This window comes from Narcine bancroftii, chromosome 6 (genome assembly GCF_036971445.1).
Source record: "Narcine bancroftii isolate sNarBan1 chromosome 6, sNarBan1.hap1, whole genome shotgun sequence".
NCBI classification, from domain to species: Eukaryota; Metazoa; Chordata; class Chondrichthyes; order Torpediniformes; family Narcinidae; genus Narcine; species Narcine bancroftii.
The window spans coordinates 185,673,235-185,686,345 of NC_091474.1; the positions used below are offsets into that span (position 1 = coordinate 185,673,235).

Genomic DNA, 13,111 nt, shown 5'->3' on the forward strand with positions numbered 1-13,111 from the left:
TTTCGGAGAACTGGTCATTTTTTAAAAAACTGCCAAGTAGCAACAGTAAATCACTCATAACCATGTTTAAACAACAACAAACAACACGGGAAGACTTTTTAAGCATTGAAATAATGTTTAATTCTCACCAGAAAATGTTGGCCACCACCAATCACCAACACCTCCCCACAGAGGCCTCGCTCCTGCTGGAAACTCTAAGTTCCCATTCCTGACGGGAGCCTGGTGTCCCTGCTGCTGACCGGGAGACCAATGTCCCCGCTGCTGCCAGGAAGCTGACCTCCCCACTGCTGCCGGGAGGCGAACATCCTAGCTCCTGACGGGATGCTGCTGACACCAGGACAAAGGATTCTTCCAACCGTTTGCGGCTGGGAGACAGCAGCATGCAGTCAATAGGGGAAGGTAAAGAAGAAATGAAAAGAGAGAGGGGAGGGAGTTGTGTAAAATGAGGACAATCGTCATTCCAATTTCATGTCGAGTGAATTTTTTTCAACCCTGTGAGGTCAGTTCGGCTCTGAAAAAGAATTTGGATAAATGAAGATTTCAAATTTGTTTCAGATATCCTCATGTGTCCAAAACTTAAAAAAAAAATTGGATAAATGAGGATTTTGGAGAATCTAATTTTGGATAATCAAAGTTGTACTGTTTATACTGAAAAATTGTGAGCTGAGCCTTGATTAAAAACAGAACAAATACAATCCAGTTAATTACTGGAAGATAAATCCATTCTCAATTTGTCAGCGAAGTGGTAGAAGTTGTTCTTGACAGTATTGTTGTTCACCAATGGCTAGCTTGGGATTTGCTGGACTTCTCAGCTCCAAGCCGTATCACAGGTTTATCCAAACATGGACCAAGGAGCTGAATTCTACAAATGGGTGAGAGTGAATCAGTATAACATTGTGGTATCAAGTAGCTCTGTTACATAGTTGCAAATGATTCCATTTTTGACACTTGAATGCTGAACCTCATCAAGGATGGGGATGGGGTGCCCTTGTAAAACTTAAGTCAAGGGGCATCTGAAGAAAAACACTACAGTGGCTGAAATCATACTTGCAAAAAACAAAGATGGTTGTGGCTGCAGGAGGTCAATCATCCCATTGTCAATACATCTGCAGAAGCTCCTCAATGCAGTATCTTATGCCCAACCATCTTTTGCTCCTTCTTCAACAGCCTCCATTCTATGACAAAGTCAGAAGTGGGTATGATTTCTGATAATTGCCAAATGTCCAATTTTATTTGCAACTCATCAGCAAATGAAGCGATTCATACCTGCTTGCAGCAAGCTTGAGATAGCATAAAGCATGAACTGATAAGTGGCAAGTACCATTCTTCAACAAGGGAAGATCACTGGGCCTCCTATTATCACTCCACTATTGATTAGAAATCCAGAGCGTATACAGAGCCGTTGTCATACCCACACTCCTGTTCGGCTCCGAATCATGGGTCCTCTACCGGCACCACCTACGGCTCCTAGAACGCTTCCACCAGCGTTGTCTCCGCTCCATCCTCAACATCCATTGGAGCGCTTACACCCCTAACGTCGAAGTACTCGAGATGGCAGAGGTCGACAGCATCGAGTCCACGCTGCTGAAGATCCAGCTGCGCTGGATGGGTCACGTCTCCAGAATGGAGGACCATCGCCTTCCCAAGATCGTGTTATATGGCGAGCTCTCCACTGGCCACCGTGACAGAGGTGCACCAAAGAAAAGGTACAAGGACTGCCTAAAGAAATCTCTTGGTGCCTGCCACATTGACCACCGCCAGTGGGCTGATAACGCCTCAAACCGTGCATCTTGGCGCCTCACAGTTTGGCGGGCAGCAACCTCCTTTGAAGAAGACCGCAGAGCCCACCTCACTGACAAAAGGCAAAGGAGGAAAAACCCAACACCCAACCCCAACCAACCAATTTTCCCTTGCAACCGCTGCAATCGTGTCTGCCTGTCCCGCATCGGACTTGTCAGCCACAAACGAGCCTGCAGCTGACGTGGACTTTTTACCCCCTCCATAAATCTTCGTCCGCGAAGCCAAGCCAAAGAAAGATTGATTAGAAATCCAATTGGACCAACTGTATAAATACAAAGCTTGCAAAGGAGGCTGGGCATCATCTCCTGACACTATTTACATGCCATAGTACAAACAGAAATATGATGGAGCTCTCTCCTTTATTTAGATGAGTACAGCTCAGTGCAATCTAGATCAAAGCAACCCACTTGATTGGTATACAGGTACTCTCTGACTTGCCACCTATGCGACTTAGGTCCATCCACACATATGACCAATTTTTAAAAAATTATAAAAAAATAAAATTTACATGGATTATGTTGTATTCGACAAACTATTACAGGGATTCAGGGCAAGTAAGAGCCAAAATGTGCATACTTACCTTGTTAGTCAGTGTTCCGGGATCTGTAAGTTGGGTGTGACCATCTTGATTCCTGTGTGCCGGTGCAAGTCTTCCATTGGCGCATGCGCAATGGATTGGCGTATTGGAGTTCGGGTGGCGCATGCACGAGAGTTAAGGGTGCAAATTCAATATCATTAGGATGCTTAACTCTTGTATATGTGCCAACCAAACTCCAATTATGCAAATGCACCATGCACGATTCACACATGCACACAGGAATCAAGATGGCTGTACCCAACTTATGGACCCCGGGACGTCGCCTAACAATGCAAGAATAGACCAGAATGCGGAAAGATTCATCAAGGTTGATCAACAAATTCAGGAATCTTTAAGTTGTTATTGTCACGTTTATGATGAAAAAAAGATTTAATGAGAAAGTTTGCTTTAAGACTTCGGTACTCCATGCGCACGGGCAAAATTTCAACTTACATCTATATTGAGATACAAGCAATCCTTCAGTCCCAATTAAGGTCATAAGTTGGGGAGTACCTGTACATTCAATCATCATCAATGTTCAGTCACTCCACCACCAATGCACACACAGTAGTTTCAACATGTACCATCCAAAAATGCCCAGGCAACCACAATGTGTCGCATTACCTCGAGGTTCACCTCCTGGTTACACACAATATGTAGAAATATATTGGTGATCTTCATGACTGTTGGAACTAAATTCTGGAGCTCCATACCCAACAGTAGTATGGAAGTACCTTAATCAGAAAGACTACAGCAGATAAGAATGCAGCTTATCACCACCTTCTGAAGGGTGTAGAAAATGGCAAGAAATGCTGATCTTGCCCAGATACCCAAAATTAAGTAAAAATAGGCCTTTATCTATCATTTCCACCATTATAGTCATCATCTAAGTCCTCCAAGGCAGTAAAGGTGCTTGAACCTACTGTCTGGGAGCTGTCCTGCTTGTACCCCACTCACTACTGAGATTCCCACCTCTCACCTTTTATTGTCCATGAATTGTGATTATTTGAGCCAATGGATGCAGTGTAATGACACAATGTCTTCTTCCTCTTCTGAATGGCATGAATTTGATGACCAGGTAGTTTCTGTTGGCTATCTATTCTCTGGTGGAAGAAACTGATGACAGATTGAGAAGGAAGTCTGTATACAAATGTACAGTTGTGTGGCAACAGTTTCTTTAATGGCTGAGCCCATGATCAAGTGTGCATTTGTCTCAGCCTTTAGGTCCAGATGTTGGTCTGCTTCTGCGGACAATAATTGTGTTGTTCCTGCTTTTGCAGGAGAGAAGGAAGAAATAAAAGCATGAAAAGGAACATGTATGTATGTTGGGGCTACAATGACTGAATAGTTGGAAATGTATTCAAGGTGTGATATATCATATGTGCATGAGAATAATAAAGCAGACCATAGTAAAGATTTGTTGCTATTTCCACCGAATTTCAACCAGGTAAGTGAGGTCAATAAACTTCTTTCCAGTTCTGGATCAAGTCTTCAGGGCATCAGCATGTTTATTTATCTATCTGGATACCTCTTCCTTTCATCCCTTATGACCTTGTGGGCTCCATGCATGCAGGAATTTTCTCCATATTTACATTAAGATCTCAAGATCTCATCAATGATATTAGGTTCTAGTTCCAGGATCTGCTCTGCCATCAGTCTTGTCAGAGCTGCTGCAGCCCACACTGCTTTCTAGCAATGGTTGGATTCACTGGTGACCTCACCTTTAAGAGTGTAATATGTATAAGCGTAGGTTAGTTTTCAATGTAGTTCACAACAAATGAAATTAGTTGTGCTTAATGAGGAAGTTCTTGCACAAGGTGTGTGCATGAAAATTACAGAATGACAGTACTGTGACAAATTGATTCAGATCCCTATTGCAACAGATAACTATCATGCCACAGATAAACATGCAACAGATAAGCATTGTGTTATGTTTTCAATTCACTCTGCCTTGTGCAATCAAAAACTCATGTATCTTCTTTACATGAATGTCAATGTTAATCAATATCAATGAGAGCTTATTGTCATATACACAAGTACGATGCCCAGATGCACCAACATTCTTACTTGCTGCAGCCACACAGGTAAGATACACCAAACACAATAAATAAATAAATTAACTTACAGAAATATGGCAAGACAGAAAAAGAAATAATAAGTATCAAAGGATAAATAAATATTCACAGTTACTGATAGTGCAAGAAATAAAAAAAATACATTTCAATAATTTTTAAAAATGTAGACATGCAGTATAGTAACAGGCCATGAGCCCTTTCCCTCCATAAACCTAAATTTTTGAAGGGTGGGAGGAAAGCAGAGCACCCAGAGGAAATGCATGCAGATATGGGAAGAATGCATAAACTCCTTACAGAACAGTGCAGAATTTGAACCTGTAATATCACTGTAATATTTCTGCACTAACTGTGCTGTAGTGCAGACATATCTTTTGGTGGTTCAGTGTAGGTTATGGTTAGAGTTAGAATAGTATAGAGAGATTCAAGAGCCTTAACACTGGTACAAAAAAAAATGTTCCTGAACCTAGAGATATTAGACTTCAGGCTGAAGGGAGCAGCAAGTTGTGACCAGGGATGACAGGGATCCTTTATGATGTTGGCTGGCTTTCGGAAGCAGTATCTCACATGGATGTTTTCAGCGGATGGGTGGTTGGTGCCCATGATGAACTTGGCTCATTTTGCCACTTTCTGTCGCAATTTTCATTCCTGGGCACTCAAATTTCTAAACAAGGCCATGATGCAATCAGTCACTCCACTTTCCATAGTGCACCTGTCGAAGTTTGATAGCATATTCAAGGACATGCAAAGTATCCGCAGTTTTCTTTCTTTTTTTCTTTATAAAATATTTTTATTGAGTTTAACCAAAACCCTTTACACAAGGTAACCTAATGATAACATAAATCAGATCATATCATACACATATCGACTAAATTAGAAGCAGAACCATAATTATTACATAACTTATTTCATTCAGGACATCAAATTCTATAATTAAATAATTATACGTCCAAAAATAATATTGAATACAAAAATTATGCAAATAATACACGTAAAATTCCCTTATATAAGATATTTTATACTTATCTGATGTGATCATGTTGTTCTGTGATATGAGTTAAACCCCCTTTACTTATTAGTCTTAGTAATAAAAATTAAAAAAAATATATCTTTACTACTACCCCCTCCCTATAAACAAGGTTATCTGTATACATTGTAAATATGAATTGAATAACAGACACCAGTCAGGGAAACCCTGGAGCATCCACACCACTTCTTATCAAATTCAGTCTTTGCATCTTTAATATGATATCTATTTTTTTTCCAAACTTAAATAAGACATGATATCATGTAACCATTGAATGTGAGTGGGTGAAACATTATCTTTCCACTTCATCAAAATTACTTGTCTTGTTATCAATGAAGCAAAAGCTAGGATTCTCTTCTGGGTTGAGAACAGAGATATATTCTCTTCCAGAGAAAAGCCAAATAAAGGAATCAAATTTAGTCTTAGAATCGTTGATAAAGTTTGGAAAATATCTTTCCAAAAATGTTATAAGTTCGGACAGTACCAAGACATATGAATTAATGAAGCTTCATAAATTTTACACTTATCACATAATAGAAAATTTCTTAGAATGTTAAGTGTTGATCATGGAAGAGTGACACCTGGACTCAAAGACGCTGAAAAAACTGACCTTCTCCAATGCCGCCTCATCAATGAAAACAAATGTGTGGTCCCTTGGCCTCCCTTTCCTAAAGTCCACAGTAAACTCCTTGGTCTTGCTAATGTTGAGAGCAAGGTTGTTCTGGCATCACACAAGCAATTTCTCGATCACCATCCTACATTCTGACTCATTAGCCCATTCATACTGGCAATTTAGCCCAGTAATTAACTGCCAGTCTACCAGTTAACATGCCAGTGTGAGTGCTCACAAACCGGCATTCAGGCGTTAGATCACCCTGGGGATGAACTGGCCAGTGTGAAAGAGACGGGGTATGCAGGATGTCACCGCGGGAAGATAAGCACGCCATTGCTCTGGAATGCAAGTGGTGAGTGTGAAAGAGTGCAGAGAAACTGGCAAAAATGCTATTTTGAACCGGTTCATTGAACCACCAATTTACTGGTTAGCCAATGTGGAAAGGGCTGTTGTTTTTCATTACTCTGTCAACAATTGTGGAGTCATCATCATATTTAGAGTTTGCAGTGGAGTCAGAATTGGCGACATGATTGTGAGCGTAGAGAGCAGGAGACTAAGCACGCAGCCTTGAGGTCCCCCTGTGTTGATAGTCAGCAAGGAGAATATGATATTGCCACTCTGCACAGAATAGGGTCTGCCAATGAGGAAATTGAGGATCCAGTTTAAAGGTATGAACAGAGATGAACAATCAAATAATGGTATACATTTTAAAGTACTTATTTCAGCTTTGAGGTAAATTTGTTTTTAAATTTAAATTTAGACATACAGCACAATAACAGGCCAATTTAGGCCTACAAGTTCGTGCCACCCAATTTACACCCCATTAACCTACACCCTGGTACATTTTTTAGAAGGATGGGAGGAAACTCGAGCCCCTGGAGAAAACTCACGCAGACGCGGGGAGAACGTACGAACCCCTTACAGACAGCACAGGTTTTGAACCCAGGTCTGGTCCTGATCGCTGGCACTGCAAAGGCGTTGCGTTAACTGCATATGCCAACTGTGCTGCCCTTTTACAATTAATGTATCCAACTGTTTTTCTGGTTCAAGCTGGCAGTGGTATTAAATAACATGGAGAATACCAGTGGACGTTTGGAAGGCAAAAAACTGATCTAAGAGTAGGAGAAAAACTAAATAATTTATGATTGTTCTGAGATTGTAAGATTAGCTTACAACATTGGAATTAGCTCTTGGTAATTTTTTAATGAAAGATTAATATTACATGACTATTTCACATAGTTTCAGTCATTTTTCATTTTTAAATAAAAGCAACAACTGTTCGGACTTTCCACAATGGTTTTACTGGAGAATTACACAAATAATCAACGAGGTATAAACTGCAATTAATTATCAGGACTTTATACACACAGTGCAGTTTTTTCAATAAAGGTAAATTTTATGTGATAATCTCTAAAAAGAAATGGTAAGTTTATTTTTATTCACCAAATTAATCTCCCTGCTCACTCATTTATTTTAAGTATTGCATTCTGCCAATTTGCTTCTCCGCTTTTGAAGCTCCTGAATTCATGCGAGTGAGTAGAGGCAGATGACATGTCATCAGGTAATTACGCAATTTCAAAAAATTGGTTTCACTTTCACATGGAGAACTCCTACAAATGTGCATTGATATGAAATACTCTGTGCCTATTTTGTTCGAATGCAGTCTCCTAGCAACCAAAACATAGCTATCAAGAAAAAAAAAGACTAAGGCACAATCTTTTCCACAAACATCAGGTTACCTTAGTACTTTACAGAAAATTATGTGCTTTTGGATAGTGTACATTGCAAACACTGGGATATAATGCAGCATTTGAGAAACTAGAATTTAAGGTCAAAACTTTGAGGTCAACGACCTTTCATCAAATCTTGAAAAAAAATTTTGATGATGACCTGAAATGGGTGCTCTCTTCCAACATGTGTGTTCAGCAGTTCCTGCATTACTTTTTAATTTCATTGCATAGTACAGAAACTTTAAAATAGTAAAATTAAGCCAAGACATTTTACAGAAACGACATATAAAATGACACTATCACATTAAAAAAAAAGCAGGATAAATGATCAAAATATTTCTCAAAGGGTTAGTATTTAAGGAACATTTTAAAGGAGAGAGGTAGAGTAGTGGAAATAGTCAAAGAGAGAATTTAGAACATAGATGTGCTGACCCATATATCACTGGGAAAATATTCCAGACACCCACAACTCTCTGCATAAAAAAAAAACTTACCTCTGATGTCTCCCCACATTTTCCTCCCCTCACTTTGAACACATTTTCTGGTGCTTATTATTCCTGCCCTGGGAAACAGGTGCTAGCTGTCCACCCTATCTATGCCTCTCATAATATTGTAGACCTTTATTAATTCTCCTCTCATCCTTCTATGCTCCAAAGAAAAATGTCTCAGCTCTGCTAACCTTGCTTCATAAAACTTATTTTCCAATCCACGTAACATCCTGGTAAATCTCCTCTGCACCCTCTTCATAGCTTCCACATCCTTCCTAAAATTAGGTAACCAGAACTGAACACAATTCTCTAAGAGTGGTCGCACCAGAGATTTTGTAGTTGCAACATGACCTCTCTACTCTTGAACTCAATGCCCCTATTAATGAAGCCCAGCATCGCATAGCTCTTCTTAACTATCCTATCAACCAGTGCAGTGACCTTTAAGGATGTATAGATTTGAACCCCAAGGTCCCTCTGTTCATCCACACTTAAGTATCTGATCATTAACCCTGTTTTCAGCCTTTTGGTTTGTTCTCCAAAATGCATCACTTCACACTTATCCAGATTGAACTCCATCTGCCATGTCTCCGCTCAACTCTGCATCCTGTCTACATCCTTTTGTAAGTGATGACAACCTTCAACACCATCCACAACTCCATCCTTCGTACCATCTGCAAACTTACTGACCCCTTTCTGCCTCTTCATCCAGGTCATTTATAAGGATCATCACAAAGAGCTGGGGTCCCTGAGATTTACAGTACTCCACTAGTCAATGACCTCCAGGCAGAATACTTTGCTTCCACCACACTACTCTCTGCTTTCTACCTGTAAGCCATTTTTTTATCCACACAGCCAAGATCCAAGGATCCCATGCCTTTCTGATTGAGTCTCTCATGGAGGACCTTGTCAAATGGCTTGCTAAAAGCCATACACCGTATCCTCATTAATTTCTATTGTTACCTCCTCAAAAAATTAAAATAGGCTTGTGAGGCATGACCTTCCCTTCACTAAGCCATGCTAAATATCCAAAACTACTCCAAATGCTCAAAAATTCTAGGCTTAAGAATCCTCTCCAATAGTTTGCACACCACTGACGTTAGACTCACTGGTCTATAATTCCCAGGATCCTCTCTATTACCTTTTTTAATCAAAGTGACTGCATTTGCGATTCTCCAATCCTCTGGCACCACTCCTGTGGCCAAATAGGACTCAAAGATCATAGCTACTGCCCCATCTATCTCTTCCCTCACTTCCCACAGCAACCTTGGGTTAATTACATCTGGCCCCAGGGATTTATCAATCTTGATGTTTTTAAAAAGATTCAACACTTCCTCTTCCTTAATCTCAACATTGTCCAGCACACAAGCCTGTTCTTTTCTGACCTCTCCCTGATCAAGGTCCTTGCAAAGTATTCATTTAGGTCTTCCCCTAACTTTTTTGCCTCTCGACACATGTTGCTTCCTTTATTCTTTAGCGGCCCTACCATCATTCTCATCCTTCTGTTCTTCACAATCACATAGAACGCCTTGGGGATCTCCTTAATTCTATATGCCAAGTCCTTCTCAGGCCCCTTTCAAGCTCTCCTAAGTCCTTTCCTAAGCTCCTTCCTGGCTACCATGTACTTCTTGAGCCCTTCCTGTTTCCTATAACTAATGCGTGCTTCCTTCTTCCTCTTGACAAGCTGCCTCACCTACTTCATCAACCATGGTTCCCTTTTCCTACTATCTTTTCCCTGTTCAATTGGACATACCTATCCTGAACCTAAAACTGAATGCACCTCTTGCAGGTGTAGTCATCAGGGACAATAGTGCTGTCCCAGATTTCCCACATGCTGCATTCAGAACATTCCACTGCACTAGCCATTGTCTCCATGAACTATTCCCAATTTAAATTCAAAGATCTTACATGATCTTGCCTTGTGGGAAACAAGCTCATCATCAGCCTCTTCTCACTAAAGCTTCATAAGTCAAAGCCATTAAGTCCCACTACACTGGGTCACTCCCTCACTGGCCACTCTCCAATAGCTGCTCTGCTTGATCTACCCCTCTTTTTATTTGTCACTCCCCCTTTCCTTTATTAAACCTCCCACCAACCACTGTTGGATTTGGGCTCTTGGCAGTTGAAAGCATTGACACTAAGGGTGTCCAATGAAATTTGGAAATGTACAGGAGGCCAGAATTGGAGGAGAGAAAAAAAAAATGTAAGGATTTAGGATTGAAGGAGCTTACCATTGATAGAACAGAGAAGCAATAATGGAATTTGAATTCATCAATCTAAAATGTAAAGCTGCGATGTATGATTGTAAAACCATGGAGCATATCTAGCCCATCAGATTTATTTTAATCTTCTACAGCATGCAGTGAGCCAGCCAGGTTCACCATTCTCTTACACACTTGGCCGGCACTTATCTGATGGAAAGCATCCAGAGAGAAATCCATCTCCTGTCACAACACTCAGCACATTGGCACCATCCCTGCCCCCGGAAACACTTTGACAGCTGGATAAGCCAGACCTGCACTCCATGTGTCAAAACTGAACTTGGCATATTTGTGAGTGCCAGAAACATAAGTAAATTAAAAAAAAACATACAATGAAAAATGTTAAAAAATAATATTTTAAAAATAATTTTTTGAAGTCAAAAATTGAATAATGGAACTCAACAGAATTTATATATATAAAATTGTTTAAAATTAATAACTACATGCACTTAATTTGAGTCTGTTAAAAAACTGGTATGAACATCTCCACAGAATACCAGTACAGGTTCACCACCAGATTTTCCAATGCAATGGGTGTAATGGGTGGGAAACTGTAGGAAGTCAGTTGCCTGATTCCTGACTCCAGAAAATACATAGCCTCAGAGTGTAGTCTTTACAGTCTAATACCAGAAATTTCACTTTTATGTTGGAAGAGGTTTGAATTGGTGGTCTGGCCCTCTCCATGAAAAATCAGTGCATAATTAATATGGATCCATTGCCTGTCAAGCAGAAATATTTAAAAATGTAATTGAATTAATCAGGTTTATTGTCGTGAGCATGCGTCATGGAGTTTGTAGGGGTTTTCAGTATTCTGCAGAACAAGGTGAAAAAATACCATTAAGTTACAAGATTTTTTAAAAAGTAGTGCAAAAAAGAGAAATAGTGAGGCAGTATCCATAGGCTCATTTTCCATTCAGAAATCTGATGGCGGAGGGGAAGAAGCTGTTTTTGTAACATTAAGTGTGTATCTTCAGGCACCGGCATCTCCTTCCTGACAGTAGCAATAAGAAAAGGACATGGACCAACTGGTGAGGGTTCTTGATGATAGAAGTTGCTTTCTTGGGGCACTGCCTCTTAAAGATGTCATTAACAGAGGGAAGACTGATGCGCATGATGATGCTGGCCAGGTTTACAACCCTCTATAGTCTGTTCCTGTCCTGTGCCAGACAGTGATGTACCTAGTCAGAATGCTCTCTATGGTACACATGTATAAATTTGCAAAAGTCTTTGGTGACCGACCAAATCTCCTCAAGCCCCTAACAAAATGTAGCCACTGGTGAGCCTTCAGAATTACATTGATATGATGGTCCCAGTATAGGTCTTTAGAGATGTCAACACTCAAAAATCTGAAGTTTCTTATCCTCTCCACTGCTGACTCCGTGATGTGGACTGGTTTGTGTTCTGGCCTCCATTTCCTTAAGTCCACAATCAAGAATATTGCCAGGTGTGGAGTAAATGATCACAAGTTTACTAACCCAGGTACACATAATCAGATTTGTATCCCACTGATAATCTGTGAGTACAACCAGCATTATTTTATTACTTATTAAGAAGAATCAAAACTGAATTAATATTTCAGGGCTGTGTCCTCTGTATCCCTTAGTTTATGTTTGAGTCCCATTCCTACATAATTCAGACAAGCTGTTACTCATATTGTGGTAGATTCTGAACAAAGGAACTTGGTAATTTCTCATTTAGCATCTCATTCAACCTTCAGAACTGTTTATTTTGTGGGTTTTTGGTTCATTTATTAAATCTTTACGATTAAAGATCTTTTTCAATTGCATATTTATAGTATGCAGGCTTTGTGAAACAATGAAACAAAAAGATCTCTTAAATCATATTTCCATGAATATGCTACATGCCATAAGAAAGGTATTATAATACAGTGGGCATTGTCAACAAGAGCATCATTTATTTCTTATTTCCATTTGTATCTTGGTGGCTCAATTTCAGAGCCAGCTATATTACTGTGATTCTTGAGTCTCATTTAGCATCTGTTAAATTTATTTTCCAGATGATTTATTAATGATAAGCTACCATTGCTGATCTTTGTTTTTTTTTAAATTACAGATTATTTACTTAACTCCCATAGTAGAATTTGAACATGTTCCAGATCATAGAATCTTACTGCACAGAAGCAGGTCCTCAGACCCAGGTTGTCTGTGCAAACAACATGGCCTCTTGCTTTCACCTCACTTGTTCACATCAGGTCCAAATCTCTCTAATCTCCTCTCATCTATGTAGTTATCCAAGTGTTTTTTTTTACAGGAAGCTCATGTACCTGCCTGCACAACTTGGTCTGGCAGCTCATTTCATATGCCCAATACCATCTGAATGAAAAAAAAAATGTCCATTCATGGCACTTCTAATTCCCACCCAATTCACCCAAAAGCTAGAGCTATGCCTTCTCATCTTAGATTCTCCTGCATGAGGAAACAGACTCTATGTCAATGCCTCTCATGATTTTATAGATCTCAATAAGATTTCCTTTCAAGCTCCTACACTTTAGGAAAAACAGGCCAAGTTTTTCCAGTCCCTCACGA

At 39.8% G+C, this 13,111-nt stretch overlaps 1 protein-coding gene and 1 long non-coding RNA gene across 4 annotated transcripts in view; one reads left to right on the forward strand and one right to left on the reverse strand.

Annotated features, from left to right (window-relative positions):
* rspo3 (R-spondin 3) overlaps positions 1 to 13,111 on the forward strand; it is an 83,890-nt gene that overhangs the window by 15,382 nt on the left and 55,397 nt on the right. The window lies entirely within an intron of this gene.
* Positions 1 to 13,111, reverse strand: part of LOC138736851 (uncharacterized) — a 33,120-nt gene that overhangs the window by 13,265 nt on the left and 6,744 nt on the right. The window contains exon 3 of one of the 2 annotated variants that reach the window (XR_011340624.1): positions 6,475 to 6,723. The exons of the other annotated variant lie outside the window; for it this stretch is intronic. This is a non-coding gene — a long non-coding RNA (uncharacterized lncRNA). Of the gene's footprint in view, positions 1 to 6,474; positions 6,724 to 13,111 lie in introns of those variants that run through there. 2 annotated transcript variants of the gene reach the window in all.